This window comes from Hemicordylus capensis, chromosome 2, assembly GCF_027244095.1.
Source record: "Hemicordylus capensis ecotype Gifberg chromosome 2, rHemCap1.1.pri, whole genome shotgun sequence".
Classification (NCBI taxonomy): Eukaryota; Metazoa; Chordata; class Lepidosauria; order Squamata; family Cordylidae; genus Hemicordylus; species Hemicordylus capensis.
Genome location: NC_069658.1, coordinates 162729988 through 162745897, shown reverse-complemented (window position 1 = coordinate 162745897; position 15910 = coordinate 162729988). Strand labels below are relative to the sequence as shown.

Genomic DNA, 15910 nt, shown 5'->3' with positions numbered 1-15910 from the left:
TAACTCATCCCTACAAGAATTTTTACATGTTTTTAACTGCTACGTTGATTCAGAAAAACTACGAGAAGAATATAAATGTTCATGGTAAATAGCAAACTGATTGGAAATATCATCTGACAAACAAAATATTTGATTTCATTCTTGCAATAAATCTTGAGTCCATTTCTGTATTTAATCCTCTAGGTAATTGTGATTAATTTGTGGGATTGATGTATGAGGGCTCTTTTATATGTTTTGTATGTTGTAGAACTATATATTTGTATATATATTTGTATATCTATTTTTGAAAAGTCAGTGATTTATAAATATATATAAAAACCTTCATTAGGCTCTGTGCCTATTCACCATAACATGTCATGTGCTCACAAAAGGGGTCACACTGTCATTGGGTGCTCAATAACCTCTTCCTTCAGGTATCTCACCATGTCCCTTGCTGTGTTCTTCCTTTGTCTGAGTGCAGAATTTGAGGTTTTCTCCTAAGTTTGTTGTTCACCTTTGCAACATTAACACTTTGCAGGTGTTAATTTGCATGTGTTCACAGATATCAGAGTGAGTTGTTTCAAGGGCATGATTTCTCTCTTTTTCCTTGCATTTGGAAATAGTGAATCCGATTCCCTTTGCTTTCACACCGCATATGCATTTGGATTGTACACTGCAGGTGTCTGTATTTAGGCCTCTGACTAAAGCCTCTTTCTTCAGCTAAGATATAGCTTGGGTCTTGGGTCTTATGTAGTCTGGATGACCTCATCTTCTGTGCCACAGCTTCAATAACTCTCTCTGTGTGAGCACAGTCTTGCAGCTTTGGCTTTTTCTTTCCCATAGTCTACTTCAAATAGGCTATTCACCCAAAGAGATTGTGAGGAGCTCAAAAAGGCTCTCTCCAGACTGGGGGAGTGGGTGATAAAATGGCCAATGTGGTTCAGTGTAAGCAAGTGTAAAGTGATGCATATTGGGGCAAAAAACCCAGCTTCACATATATGCTTATGGGGTCTGAGCAGTCGGTGTCTGAGCAGGATTGAGATCTGGGGTTTTGGTGGACAGCTCATTGAAAGTGTCGACTTAGTGTGCGGCAGCTGTGAAAAAGGCAAATTCCATGCTAGGGATCATTAGGAAGGGGACTGAAAATAAAAATGCTAATTTTATAATGCCCTTATACAAATCTGTGGTGCATACAGTTCTGATCACTGTATCTTAAGAAGGACATTGTAGAACTGGAAAAGGTGCAGAAAAGGGCAACCAAGATGATCAGGGGCCTGGAGCATCTTCTCTATGAGGCATGACTACAATATCTGGGGCTTTTTAGTCTGGAAAAGAGGCAACTATGGGATGATATGGTAGAGGTTTATCAAATTATGCATGGAGTAGAAAGAGTGGAAATTTTATCCCTCTCTCAGACTAGGGGCCATCCTGTGGAACTGAGGGCCAGGAAAATGAAAGGACATATTTTTCTGCACGTAGCACATAATTAACCTATGGAATTCTCTGCCACTGGATGTAGTGATGGCCACCAGCTAGGATGGCTTTAAAAGGGGCTTAGAGAAATTCATGGAGGACATGACCATCAATGACTACTAGTCTGGTGGCTGTAGGCCACCTCCAGCCTCAAAGGCAGGATGCCTCCAAATATCACTCTCAGGGGAGCAACAACAAAATTACGGGGCATGCCCTCACCTCTTCTTGCCTGTGGGCTTTTTGGAAGCATCTGGTGGGCCAATGTGTGGAACAAGATGCTGGAATAGATAGGACTTGGGCCTGATCCAGCAGGGCTGTTCTTATGGAGTCCATTCATAAGCAATTCCTTTCCAGTTATAACAAAACAATTCTTTCCCTTGAACATTTCAGAGTCTTTCTCAGTAGCATACTTGACGGACATTAAACTGGCTTTGAGTATGGGACCATAGAAGCGTTTTCAACTCTTGGTTTAATGGTTTCTCAATTTCTTCCAGTTCCCAGTGCAACTTTGCAGGCCCTCTGCCTTCTGTAAATACTTGTTTTCCCTCTTCTAGACCAGAGGTTCCCAACCAGTGGTACTTCAGATGTTGCTGAACTACAGATCGCATCACCCCCAGCTGCAATTTATTGTGGCTAAGTAATGATGGGCGTTGTAGTTCAGCAACATCTGGAGTATGTTGAGACACGGTAGAACTCCACCTTTCTCTGGCTCTAGTGCATACAGAAGCAAGAGGTGGACACATCCACACCCTGGCAAGGAACTGGGGCTTGGGAGCGGGCCAACAGTCCAATGCAGATAGGCAGCTCATTTCCAAGCTTGTCTTGACACTCAAGTCATTCCTTCTTGCAACGAGCAGCTTGTGTGCCGAGGCGGCTGCTCTTCTCCTGGAGAAGATGATGAGTGTGCTCCAGCCCTCCCTGACCACTGGGGAAGCACATGGCCCCCTGGCAGGTCAGTTGAGGACTGGAGTGGTGGCACAGCTCAGCAACAAGTTTGGTCAATCGGCAGAGCATGGTTTGGCCTGCCAATGTGACCCAACTGTGAAGGGCAACACTCAGGTGGAGGGCCCTCCGGGTTCAAGAGGTTAGGCAGGCAGAGGAGAGGAGGCTGGGTCTGAACCAGGAGGAGGGTGCTGGAGTGTCTGTTTCTAGTGTGCAGTCCACACCCAGCAGCAGTGTCATCTCCACTTCCTGGTCCAGCAGCATGGTGTCCCTGGCAGCACCAAGGAAACCAGCACACCAGTGTTAGTTGGAAGTGAAAAGTGACTCCTGTCTAAGGCACTGTCCTTCACTTCATCATGTGGCAGCATACTCCAAAAACCCATCCCAAACATGCTGCACAATGTGAAGAGAGGGTGCACCTCTGTCATGCCCCCCATTCTTTTCTTCTTTCTAAATGAAAAGGTCCCAGTTGCCTCCACCTCTTCCCTTCCAGGAAGGAGCTGAAGCCCTGAGCTATTTCATGGTCCTTTTCTATACCTTCCCAAGCTCTAACATAAGCTCCGTGAGTTGGGTTGAGCAGAACTGCACACAATGTCTCTGCACCAATGCGTTTTGGCAGCTGTCTCTACTTAATTCCTCCGCCAGAAAGAAGATGGTGCAATACCTGGAAAACTATTGGATTACCTGTATTGCTACCTCGACTGTTCTGGAATCCTTCCCTGTCCCATTGGCCCCCTCTCCTCCAAATGTCTGCCTAAGGATCTCTTTCTGACCTTTTCCCTGCTCTCTTCTAGGCTGCGAAGGAACTGCCAATGCTGCAGGAAGCTCTTTCAGACCTCCCCCTCATGTGACTCCATCACGAGCAAGCGCCCCAGACGGAGGTTCTCAAAGAGGAGGAACTGTATTGAACCAACTTCGGCTCCTCCTCCAACTCCGGCTTCTCCTCCAACTCCAGAAGGGGGTTTCCAGACATCTTCGGGAGTCACAATTGGTGAGGAGGTGCCCTTGGCTCCTGGGGAATGGTTGGGACTGGGGGTAACTGTTTTGGGAGGATGGGACACCTAGTGCTTAGCAAACTGGCAGATTTGTGGGCCTTAATTTTAAATGTGTGGGCTGAATTTCTTCTTCCCTTCCAGCCTTGAGCACCGCATGGCAAAAAAAGGAAAGAGCTAAGGTTGGGTATCATTGAGTAGAGGGCCTTCCTCCACATAGCCCAGGTCATTTCTGCACATGCCCCCCTGGCAGGTCAGTTGAGGACTGGAGCGGTGGCGCAGCTCAGCAACAAGTTTGGTCAATCAGCAGAGCATGGTTTGGCCTGCCAATGTGACCCAACTGTGAAGGGCAACACCCAGGTGGAGGGCCCTCTGGGTTCAAGAGGTTAGGCAGGCAGAGGAGAGGAGGCTGGCTCTGAACCAGGAGGAGGGTGCTGGAGTGCCTACTTCTAGTGTGCAGTCCATACTCAGCAGCAGTGTAATCTCCACTTCCTAGTCCAGCAGCATGGTGTCCCTGGCAGCACCAAGGAAATCAGCACACCAGTGTTAGTTGCAAGTGAAAAGCGACTCCTGTCTAAGGCACTGTCCTTCACTTCATCTTGTGGCAGCATACTCCAAAAACCCATCCAAAACATGATGCACGATGGTGCACCTCTGTCATGCCCCCCATTCCTGTCTTCTTTCTAAACGAAAAGTAATAATAAGAAGAAAGAAATAGTAATAAGAAAGAAAGAAAGATGGATTCCCAGTCCCCAAAGTGAGAGAACAATCTAAAAAGAAACATAAAATAGACACCAGCAACCATCACTGGAGGGTTACTGTGCAGGGGGTAGAAAGAGCCAAGTGCTCCCCTCCCCTGCTCCATGAAGAGAATCCCCACTTTGCCCTCCACTTGGGGTCCTCTTGCCCAGTTGGCAGGAGATGCCCCCAAGTCCTGAAGCAACCTCTACAGGCAAGAGGACCAATGGCCATTGCTGAGGCTCGTGACACATCCTCTTTTATGACACTTCCGGGGCTCAGCTGCTCTTTGTGGGTGAGTTAGGCGAGGTGGAGAGGAGCTGGAGAGATAGAGAGGAAAGAGAGTGTTAGAGAGTCCGTTTCTGTTTGTCAAATTTATTTATTTATTTATCCATCCATCCATCCATCCATCTATTTATCCATCTATTTATTCATCCATCCATTTATTTATCAATTTATTTATCTATTCAGTGTTACAGTTAGTGTTAGTGTTATATTGTTGTTTGTTGTTTGTTTGTTTGGGGTGGTTTTGGGAGGGGTCTGGGGGGAGGGAGGGACAGTCAGCTTTTAGTAACAGGAGGGATAGTTAGTCAGGGGGGAAGAGTTAGATAGGGAAGGAAATGGGGGAGAAGATGAGGAAAGACTTCTTTGCAATGTAAGTTGGATTTCATCACAGCTTTGCCTGTCTCCCTCTGTTCCTTTTGAGGTTTGTAGCCCCAAACATGGATGTTTCAGATAGGACCTCAGTACTTGCTGGTACATTTTATCTCTCCACTGGAAATAGCCAGCTATTTCTAAGTTAGCCCCAGGTATAGATTGGATTCATTTGCCAATATACTTTATGGACATTTTTATACTCAAATGCATATAGACAAGACCATCATGAATTGGATTACTGGATATTGGATAATGATGATGATGATGATGGTGATGATGATGTAGCTCCAGTTGCTGCTGAGCCCACCTACCAGACGGAACATACAACTTAACTCCTGCCCCTTTTAAACATGACCTTTAAAACATGGAAGAAACCTGTTTTCCCTGGGGTCCATCCCATGGTGCTGCTAATGTAATGAAAGGCCCACAACCAATGGGCAGGGCTCATTGCACAGCAGCTTCACACAAACCTGTTGCCCCCAATCTCAGTCAGGCAGCCATTTTGCATCAGGGAACTGCCCACCTGGACCTGCTTTGTCCAGCGGGCGGCAGGCCTTTCCACATGACAGTAGAGCTGAGCCACCGACCCACAGAATTGCAGCACCTACCGGATTAAGATCATATTGAAAGGGAATCCATTTTATTATTTATTTATTTATTTAGCACATTTTTATACCGCCCTAACCCAAGGTCTCAGGTTCACAACAAACAAATACTGAAAACAATTTAAAATAAATAATAACAATCAAAAGTTTTAAAAAGTTAAAAAGTTAAAAAGCTTGGGTAAAAAGATAAGTCTTTAGACCCCTTTTAAAAGCCACTAGAGATGGGGAGACTCTTATTCCCACAGGAAGTGCATTCCAAAGTCTCGGGGTGACAACAGAGAAGGCCCGTCCCCGGGTGGCCACCAAACGACATGAAGGTAGCCACAGACGAGCCTCCCCTGATGAACGATGGGGACGATGGGGATCATGCAGAAGAAGACGCTCTCTTAAATACCGTAAGCCTAAGCTGTTTAGGGCTTTATAGGTTATAACCAGCACTTTGTATTTGGCCCGGAAACCTTTTACAGTCAACGTGAAGAATCAGGCTTGAAAGAACATTGCTTTTTCTCTAGTGTTTGTTGTATATAAGAATGCTCATGCCATTGAATTTGTTGAGACCCCCAGCATCAACATTCACCAGTATTCGTTTTGTGCCTGAGGAGACGACTCAGGCACAAAACAAGCACAAGATTAGAGACTAACAAGACCCTGAGCTTGATAACAGATGCATCCATGTCACTGAGGGCTGGGACACGACGCCTCTGGATAGAAGGGACATTTCCCCTTCAGAGCAATCGCCTTTCCAAGTCCAGCACTGTACGTTTGCCCATTGGAGTGGACAGAAATGGTGCACTGATATGGGGGGAAGTGAGGAGGCGCACTCAGGCACGTCAGTGGGGTGACAGCTAAACCAAAACCAAGCCTGCTCCTATCCACATGGCCCCATCATGGATTTTGCTTCTTAGCATGCTACAGTTCAACAGAAGGTTGAGAACTCAGTAGCTTGATTCGTATGTTATGTTCAATATCTGTACAATGAGGGTACAGTGTATGCAGGCAAAGATCTGTGTACAGTTAGAGTGATAGACATGTTACATTGGACACAGGGACAGCAGTACACTTCCTATCTGTATCATACATTTGAGGGTCCAGTACCCAGGTTCCCTTTAAAAATGAACCCCATACAGTCATTCACAGAAAACCATCTACAAGTGTACAGAGATCTTGAACTAGTACAACATAATGTCTGAACAGGGCTTCTGAGGTATCTGTGCACATCAATGTTGTGTGAGGAGGAGGAGGGCACAAAACATTCTCCCTGTAACATTTTGTGGTCAATTTGTATTGCAGACACTTTGAAAGGAGGGGTTCCCCAAGAGGAGCAAAAGACTACAGACAAGCAGTTGTATACTATCCACCAGTCTTGCCAAACTTGTGCTTTAGTAGTAATCCTGCCTTCTGAAATACTGGGGAAATATCGGTCGTGTAGTCCTGAACAAAAAACCCCAAGTCCACATCATTGCTGTAAGGAAGAATATTTGCAGATCCTTGAGTCATGAGCTGTACATCGATGGTTTAGATTGGTGATATACTGATGGTTTAGATTTGGGATGTTGGGCTTTCCCAAATGAGTCCTGTCTTTTTTGAAATTGGGAGATCTGAGAAGGATGAAGGGAATGATCGGCAGAGGGAGAGTAGTTGGAAGGACAAAATGATGTTGCAGAAGAAGAGCAGGAATATTTGTTACCCCTTGAAAAATTGTAGGCAGCTTGCTGAGAGTTCATAGAATTCCCTGTCTTTCTCAGTTTGTGTATCCTTTCCGTTTTGTATCCTTTCCAACAAGAGCCTGGCCATCAAGAGGCAAGTTCTCTCTTTGTCGTAAATCTGTCAGGCTAGCCAGACGAAGCACAACAGAGGCAGAAGCAGAAGAGCGAAATCTAACAGGAATCCATTCTCCAAACCAGGTCCAGTCCGAATCAATCCAACAGAGTCCAAAGCCAAATCCACAGGCAAGGTCAACACAGTGCAGGCTCCAAACACAGTCCAAGTAATACACAAACACAGCCGATTAGCTCGCAGGAAACTCTTGTTGCTATCAGCAGGGTAGCATCTTATGTAGGCTGACCCCCAGTGCTGTGAATTAAGAGTTGCTGAGTCAGCAGCTTTGCCTGTCCTTCTACGCACGCGGCTCCTTAACTCTTGCTGTCTCGTGGTCCGGCGCCTCTCCACAGCTGAGACTGGACATGCCTCCTCCACAAGAGCTGCCTCACCCAGCTCTAACTCATCTTTGACTCCTTGTGCGTCGCACCCACTCTCCTTTGCAACTTCTGGTCCTTGCCCACCCTCCTCTGCTCTCAGCTCTGTCTCCACTTCCAACTCCTCCTCGGACTCTTCCAGCATGCCCACGACACTATTCTTGTTCTTGTTTCAGGTGCCAAGCTAGTTGAACACATCCACGTGTGCTGGTGCAGAGCTACCACAACAGATATTGACTGAATCATACTGTCAGCGCCAAAAGGATTCTGTTCTTGGATTGGAACTGAGCAGTTTCAACTGTCATGGAGTTAGGAGTAGGATGGTGCAGAAGGAACTGACTGTCCCTAACTTGAACCTTGTAAAAACCTTCCAGCTTCCTAGAAGTAGGTGGCAACGATGCAGGTTTCCCCCAGCAAGCTTTGACAATGTCCATTCAAGCAGAGTTCAGTGGAAGGAAGTTAGAGTGCCAAGTGGCCGCATCAATTGGCCCAAAAATGGGATCAGGAGAAGATTTAGGAGGTTTGTTCATCTGGATACCTAAAGAGTTAGCCATATGGACCACTTGGTCAGTGAAGAACTTCAGGTACTCTGATGGAGACAGAGGCTTTGGATCTCCCATTAGATCTGAAGGTGTGGAACCTGATGCAATGTTCAGGGATGTTTCTGCATCTTCCTCTGAGGCAGATTCTTCAGTCAAGGAATCCGGTGGTAGAGAGTCAACATCCGGCTGCTTACATGGTTGAGTTCTCTTCTCTCTTGACTGAGACCAAGTACTGCAGTGTTGAGGAGAGTGTGATCGGGACCAAGTGTCTGGATGGTCCAATCTCCCCAGAGATTGGTGTTGATGTGAAGCCCAAGAGCAAGGCTGGAGATAGTTTTTCCTATGATCAATGCCATATCTGTTGTCGAAGAAGTAAGCGTAATGATCAGGCATGATCAGATGTAGAGTCATCTCAATGTCAACTTTCTCAGTCACAATATACCCAATCCGATGAGCGTTTTGGAGAGTACCGATGGCAAGGAGATTCTCTGACACCCGGAGAGTATTGGTATCATGTAGACTCTCTTCTGTATCATCAGTATCGTATAGGAGAGGCTCTTCAGTCTGGAGGAGGTCAGTGTTGAGGAGAGCAGCTAGGGTTGATGGTATCGCCTTCCAAGTGAAGCAGATCATGATCTACCTCATGTTCAGGAATGAAGGGTGATGTTGATGTGGCTTCTCTGGTCTCCCTTTTTTGGGAGTGGAGCAGTCTCTGGAGGCTCTGTTGAGTTCATAATCATCCATGTCTTGGACTGGAAGTCCCTGTTCAGGCTTAGGTAGAAAACACCTTTTTTGGAATCAGAGTCGATGACTGAGATTTTTTTTGATTGAAGGCAGTTGAGATATCAGGGTTGGAGTGAAGAGCTGCTCCAGTGTGTGCATTGGCTTAGAAAGGTCTTCATTTTTAATTGGCTGGAAAACTCTGAGAAGAGAAAGAAAGTCAGAAAAAACAATTTAGTTAGGACACGCATTCCAAAGTCCCAGGGCAACCCTTGAAAAGGCCCAATTTCAGGTCGCCACCAACTGAGCCAGTAGCCACTAAAACCAGACCTCCCAGATGATCTTCAGAGGCGGCGGGGTTCATGAAGAAGATGGCTTGCTTGTTAATACATTGGGCCGAAGCCATTCAGGGCTTTATAGGTAATAACCAGAAACTTCTCTTTATCCTGGAAACTGATGGGCAGCCAATGTCATTATTTTAGAATGGGTGTAATATGATCTCTTTGGGTAACACCAGAGACCAAGCTGGCTGCTGCATTAGGTACCAACTGCAATTCTTGGAATACGTCCAAAGACAGCCCAACATACCGTGCAGTAGTCAAGTCTGGATATTACCAGCATATGCACCACTGTTTTAAGGTCATTGATTTCCAGATATGGATGTTGCTGGCATATCAGCTGCACCTGATAGAAAGCCATCCTGCTCACTTCCTCAGCTTGAGAGACCAGGGAGAGGTTTGCGTCCAGAACTACTCCCAGACTACATACCTACTCTTTCTGGGGGAGTGTAACCCCTTCCAGAACAGACAGATCTAAGCCACTTCCTATCTTCCAGTCATCTTCCTTGTATTCAACCTCAGTTTGTTTTTCCTCATCCAGCCCATTACTGACTCCAAGTAAGCATTTAGGGAAGATAGGCTATTTCCTAATGAAGTTGACATGGAGAAATAGATTTGGTTATCAGCAGCATATGGATAACACCCTGCACCAAATCCCCCATGATCTCTCCCCGCACTTTCATGTAGATGTTAAAGAGCATTGGAGATTGAATGGAGTCCTGCGGAACCCCAAACAATAGCTTTTCTTTTGAAGAGCAACAATCTCCAAGCAACACCATCTGGAACCTACAAGAGAGGTAGGAACAGAGCCACTGCCAAGCGGTGCCTCCCACTCCCAACCCGCTTCAGGCGCTCCAGGAGGATACCATGATCAATGATATCAAAAACCACCAAGACTCGAAAGATCCAAAAAGATCCACAGAGCCTATGGATTCCTTTTTGGAGATCATCCAACTGGCCGACCAAATTAAAAGAATGTGCCCCCCCCACGGCCCCAACTGCAAGCAATATTAAAGGCTAATTCACATACACTTGATATTCATCACTCGATGCAGCTGAGACGTGGCTTTTTCCTTGAATTCGAGCCTCGAGAGAGGCCTCATCAGGGTACATCTGAAAGAGAGGGGAAGATTTCTGTCTTTCTTATGTATGTATGTATGTATTAGAAACATTTGATATACTGCCCACTCCAAAGACTCCGGGCGGTGCACAAAAACATGCAAGCAAGACAACATTAAACATGACATTCTGAATTAAAAATGAAAGTAACCAACCAAAAGCAAATAGATCAACTACAGGGCAAAAGCCTGGCGAACAAGAAAAGTCTTCAATAGAGATTTGAAGATCAGTAAGGAAGGGGCTAAACGAATCTGCAGGGGAAGAGATTCCCTTTCAAAAGCTGCTTCTTACTACCTCTCTGTGATAGATTTTGATTTTTGAAACTCTCTGGAAGGGTTGTAAAAGTTGTAAAAACCACATTTCCAAGATACAGTCAACTGGAGAACACATCTTGGACAATTCCCTGCACCAACCTTGGTTTAATTGTTGTGCTGTGGACACAAGTTCTTTTTCTTATGCTTCTACTTATGAAGTGTTCTTTTTCTTATGCACAAGTCAAATTCTCCATTTATTTTTCAAACTTATGTAATAGTGATGCTACAATGCATAGTAGAGAATTAGAAGGCACTTCCGTTTAGTTTTCTAAGTACACCTCCACATAGTATTTGGGTATTTCATGAGCCCCAGCATACTGACATTTGTAGTTTTCGAGCATTTTTGGGTCTGGCTACGTCCACTGCTAAATAGTTTTTGAAAGATTCAAAGATTAACGAACTTGACTTATATTTTTCAGCTGATATGATGGTAAAGTTATCTGAAAGATGGGTGTCAGATGTTTGGACAGGGGGCGCAATTTCAGTGCTTGCCCTAGGCGCTCTTTTCCCTAGATACGCCTCTGGCAGAGGGCCTTAGAAGCAGTGTGTGTGCCCCTCCCTCGGACCTACAGATCTCTGGATGGTATGTCAGCCCCTATTGAAGCACAATCTGAAGTATTCTATATGACATATCAAATCCTCTGCTTACTTTTAGAATAGAATTTTGCTGAAGCACCTTGGAAATTCAACCAATCTTGTCCAGACTGACAGAGGCGTATCGAGGGAAAATAGCACCTAGGGCAAGCACTGAAATTGCGCCCCTGTCCAAGCAGGGATGATGGGACTTGTAGTCAACCACATCTGGAAATCCCTGTTAAAAGGAACACTGTACCATCTAGACATGGTTGCTGATCAAAACCTGAAAACATGAGCCATTTTTATTAAAGACTTAGAACAACCGTCAGGAGTTATGTGAGGATTCCAGGGTCATTTTCTGTCTCATCTCATGCTTTTTAAAAACCATGACTTTGTCCTAAAGGATCACCTGCCCAAACTCCTGACAGCCTTTGTCTTGTGATGACAGTTGGCTCATGATGGGGTATATGTGCATTCACCACACTAGTGCTTACTTTGCCACCAGGAGGGAGGAGGATACACTAGTTTGCCACACTAGACAGAGGCATTTGCAACAGGAGCAGACAGCCAAGTTCTGCCAGGGCCAAAACCAGCCCTGGCCAGACTAAGAAATCATTGTAATTTGCCCCTTCCTGTCACAAGCAGTGTGCTGTTCTTCTATTATTGACTCTCAGATAGCCTAACTCTCAGACATCTCAGTCACGGATGGAAAATATAGGGTCAATTTACAAGAGACACATTTTCTACATGGAAGTTTCTTCTGTGCAGGTGTTGTGCAGAAACCCATGTGTAGTGATTAATACATATGTATCTATTCCGCACAGTTTCTTACCAAAATGACATCCCCACAGGAAATTTTGCTTCACATGAACTAGTTCTGGGTGATAGGCAATGGACAAAAATTTGGCAAAAGAATTTGGCAGTATAAAAATATCTTAAAGAAATAAAATATTTGTTTTTATCTTGTAAACCTCCCAGACAAATAAGTTTTGGGTTGTATAAAATATGTTAAATAAATAAAATAAAATGATGTTCCATTTACCAAGAAACACAGACAATGTCAGCGTAAAGCTGGATACAATAAAGCAGGAAGTGCATCAGAGACCCTGGGCAACAGCAAGGTCTTCTATATGTTGTTCTATATGCAAGGAACTATCATATTTGCAAGGAAATTCCTGTCTCTAAAAGTCATTTCACTTTATGATATACATCTATTTAATTAAAGGATAAGCAAAGTACAGTGTTTAAGAAGCAGCGCCCCACACACCCAGTTCTTTTCCCTATGACCAGAATAGGGTCATGTATGTTCTACTGGAATATCTCCTATGTTTATGGATAACTTTCTACTGAATTTTACTCTTAGTGGAAGCAAGCTAGGTGTGTTATTTATGTTTCAAAATCTAAATCTAGATCCATTTGCTTGGATTAATATTGAACACACAAAATTTGAATCTAGGTTAATTTTAACCTGCTTCTTTGAAATGAAATTACATTAATAGAAATGTAAAGCTGGCTTTATTTAACTGAATGACTATTTACATTTCAATTTTTTTTAAATCATATGAAGTTCAGAATAATATCTAATTCAGCAAAGGAAATTAGTTAATTGTAATTCTGTTTCACTGAATATAAATTTTTGGCAGTTTGAGGGAAGCAAATATTGACATCAATTGCAAACATCTTGTATTTTTAGAGCTAAATGGCTATTTAGTACAATGTGTTGGATGTAGAGAATTTTGAATTCATAAAAATGAAAGTGTAACTCAGCTTTCTCAGTTTAAAAGCTGCACCTACCAAAATCCCCTTCCTCCACATACAACTAAAAGGAAGGCACTCTCTCCTCCTTTGCAGCTGAGCACTGGATCTGCAGCCCTGTTCCGGCCTTTTCCCCACCAGCAATGGGTTTTCCCTTCTTCTATACAGTCAAGGCTTCCTTTCTCTTCCTTGAACTCACCCTCTTCTTGCACGATTTCCATTGAAAAACCTCCTGCCTTGCAAACTGCAAGCCACAACTGCTCACAGGTTGGAAAATGCAAAGACAAGTGGTTGTTTTTTTAACAAGAAGGAGGCGGGACAGGATGGAACCTGGAGAGCCTTCACATTTCTGGACCTCTCTAGGCACAAACTCACTGTTCATTTCACCCTTTCAGCCTCTCCTGAAAAACTAGTTTGTTGCAGTTCTCTTACATTTCTTTTATTGTCTACATTTTACAAAAGAAAGAAACCTCGTTGGCGGGGGCAGGGGGGAGGCATCAGCCTGAGAAAGCACCAGTCAGATGGAATTTCTTAGAGACGACTGGAGAGCAGGCGGGGCACAGGCAATGGACTGACTCTGGACTCTGGGGTGGGTCAGGACTTGCAGCAAGAACATAAGACGAGACAGCAGGGCAGGCAGTCGCAGTGCTTGCAAATGGGAACAAGCAACCCCGCCCAGCTTACTAGGATGCCCCCTCCCCAGCACTGGTCAGTGTTTGCTGCCTGAAAGGAAGCCCTCCAATGACTCTGAAGAGCTGGCTCAGGGCCTCGGAACTTGAGGCCACGCCCCCTTAGAAGTCACATGCCAAGGGGAGGGGCCTCAAGCTCCTTGCTCTGGCTCTTTGGAGCTTGAGGCCACGCCCCCTTTGACACCACATGCCAAGGGGGCGTGGCCTTGAGCTCCGAAGAGCATGAGCAAGCTCTTTGGAGTCATTTCAGTCAGAGCTTGCTGGCTGAAAGCATCTATTCTTCCTTTCTCTGCCTCTCTGGAGGAAAAGAAATGGGAAGAGATGCTTTCATAACGCGAGTGCTCGCTAGGGGGCGGGCGCCTCTCCGGACCTCAGGGCGGGGGCGGGGCATGGCAGGCAGTTTGCGCCCTCCCTGCGATGGCGCCCAGGGCATGTGCCCTGCCTGCCCCGCCCTCGTTACGCCCCTGCTTAGGAACATAGGAAGCTGCCATATACTGAATCAGACCATAGGTCCATCTAGCTCAGTATTGCCTACACAGACTGGCAGCGGCTTCTCCAAGGTTGCAGGCAGGACTCTCTCTCAGCCCTATCTCGGAGATGCTGCCAGGGAGGGAACTTGGAGCCTAGATGCTCTTCCCAGAGCGGCTCCATCCACTAAGGGGAATATCTTACAGTGCTATTCTCCCATTCATATGCAACCAAGGCGGACCCTGGTTAGCTATGGAGACAAGTCATGCTTGCTATCACAAGACCGGCTCTCCTCTCATTCTTGGAAGACAGCAAGATCATTTGTTTTAAAAATATGGATCTGTTTCTGGCAAACATGACTTGAGAAAAGCATGACAGAGAAAAAACAGGATTCCCAGAGTGTGGCGATGATGTCACTTGCCTGACAGGAGGCAGCGTGGAGCAGGTCGGTGGCTGCTTGGCCTTCTCCGCTCTGCCTCTTCATCGCTGACTGCTGCATCATTCATCTGAGGGCGGCGGAAGAGGCAGCAGCAGCAGCAGCAGGATTCTCCACCCCTCCACCCCTCCCTCCCTCCCTCCCTGCCTCTGAGTCTCAAAGCCAAGAGCTGATGCCCCAAGCGGAAGGAAGCTCCCAGCAGCTGCCTGGCTTCCCTCTGGACTCTCTTGTTTGGGCAACAGCAGGGCTCTCCTTCCCATGCTTGGAGAGGAGGAGACTCAGTGGAAGTGAAGGAGGGAGGAAGCTACTGACGGAATAGTGCAGCAGTCAACCACAAGGGCCTTTCTTGTATCCCTAATCTAAATCCACCTTCCAAGCCTTTTGCCCACTCCCCCTTTTGAGGACAGGGAATTGCCGGTACTCTTAAAGAGGCATCCTAGTTGGATTCCCCTTGACAAGTGTACTCCTGAGCTGGCCCAGCTCACTCGAGCCTGAGGAGTACCGGGATAACTGGTTCCATGCACATTCCTAGTCGCCACCAGACGAGCCAGTGGCAACTGCAGCGGAACCTCTCCCAATGACTTTAGTGGGCAGTGGGGCTCATGGCGAAGAAGATGTTCTCTTAGAGACTAACCTGTTCAGAGCTTTATAGGTGATAGCCAGCACCTTGTATTTTGCCCTGGAACTTATAAGTAGCCAGTGTAGTTCTATCAATGCTGGAATCATATGGTCACTCTGAGCGGACCCAGAGACCCACCTGGCAACCCGTACCGACTGCAGTATCTGGACTACATACAAAGGTAGCTCCACATAGAGTGCATTGCAGTAGTCAAATCTGGAGGTTACCAGCAAATGTAAGCACCGAGATATATGTAGCAGCATATGGACCACCATTCTGAGGCCATTGATCTCAAGCAATGGATGCAGCTGGCGTATCAGCCGAAGCTGATAGAAATCACCTCTGGCCACCGCCTCATCCTGGGACACCAAGGAGAAGATTCGATCCAGAAGCACTCCCAGACTGCGCACCTGTTCCTTCTGGCAAGGTGTGACCCCATCCCGGACTGGCAGATCAAAATCACCCCCCGATTTCCAAAGAGGCACAACAAGAGCCTCCGTCTTATCTGAATTCAGTCTCAGTTTCTTATCCCTCGTCCAGCCCATCACCATCTCCAGGCAGGCAAATTAGGGAGGTGATGTCTTCTCCATATGAAAGTGGCAAAGCAGTGCCTCCCACCCCCAACCCCCTCAGACACTCTTATCACCAAAGATGATGATTTCATGATGACAGCAATAGTCGTGCAATCATTCGTTTGAGAATGAGATGCAAAATCAAGCTGTCCTGTGAACAGGGGCATGGCAGATTGAAGTG

General features: G+C 45.9%; 1 long non-coding RNA gene across 1 annotated transcript; it reads right to left on the bottom strand.

Moving 5' to 3' along the window:
• Positions 1 to 5425: 5425 nt before the first annotated feature.
• On the bottom strand, positions 5426 to 13213 carry LOC128341859 (uncharacterized). Its single transcript, XR_008314619.1, has 4 exons — positions 12985 to 13213; positions 10212 to 10294; positions 9612 to 9768; positions 5426 to 9045 (listed from the first exon to the last, which is right to left on the bottom strand). It is a non-coding gene; the product is annotated as an uncharacterized LOC128341859 (long non-coding RNA).
• Between the last annotated feature and the right edge of the window lie 2697 nt (positions 13214 to 15910).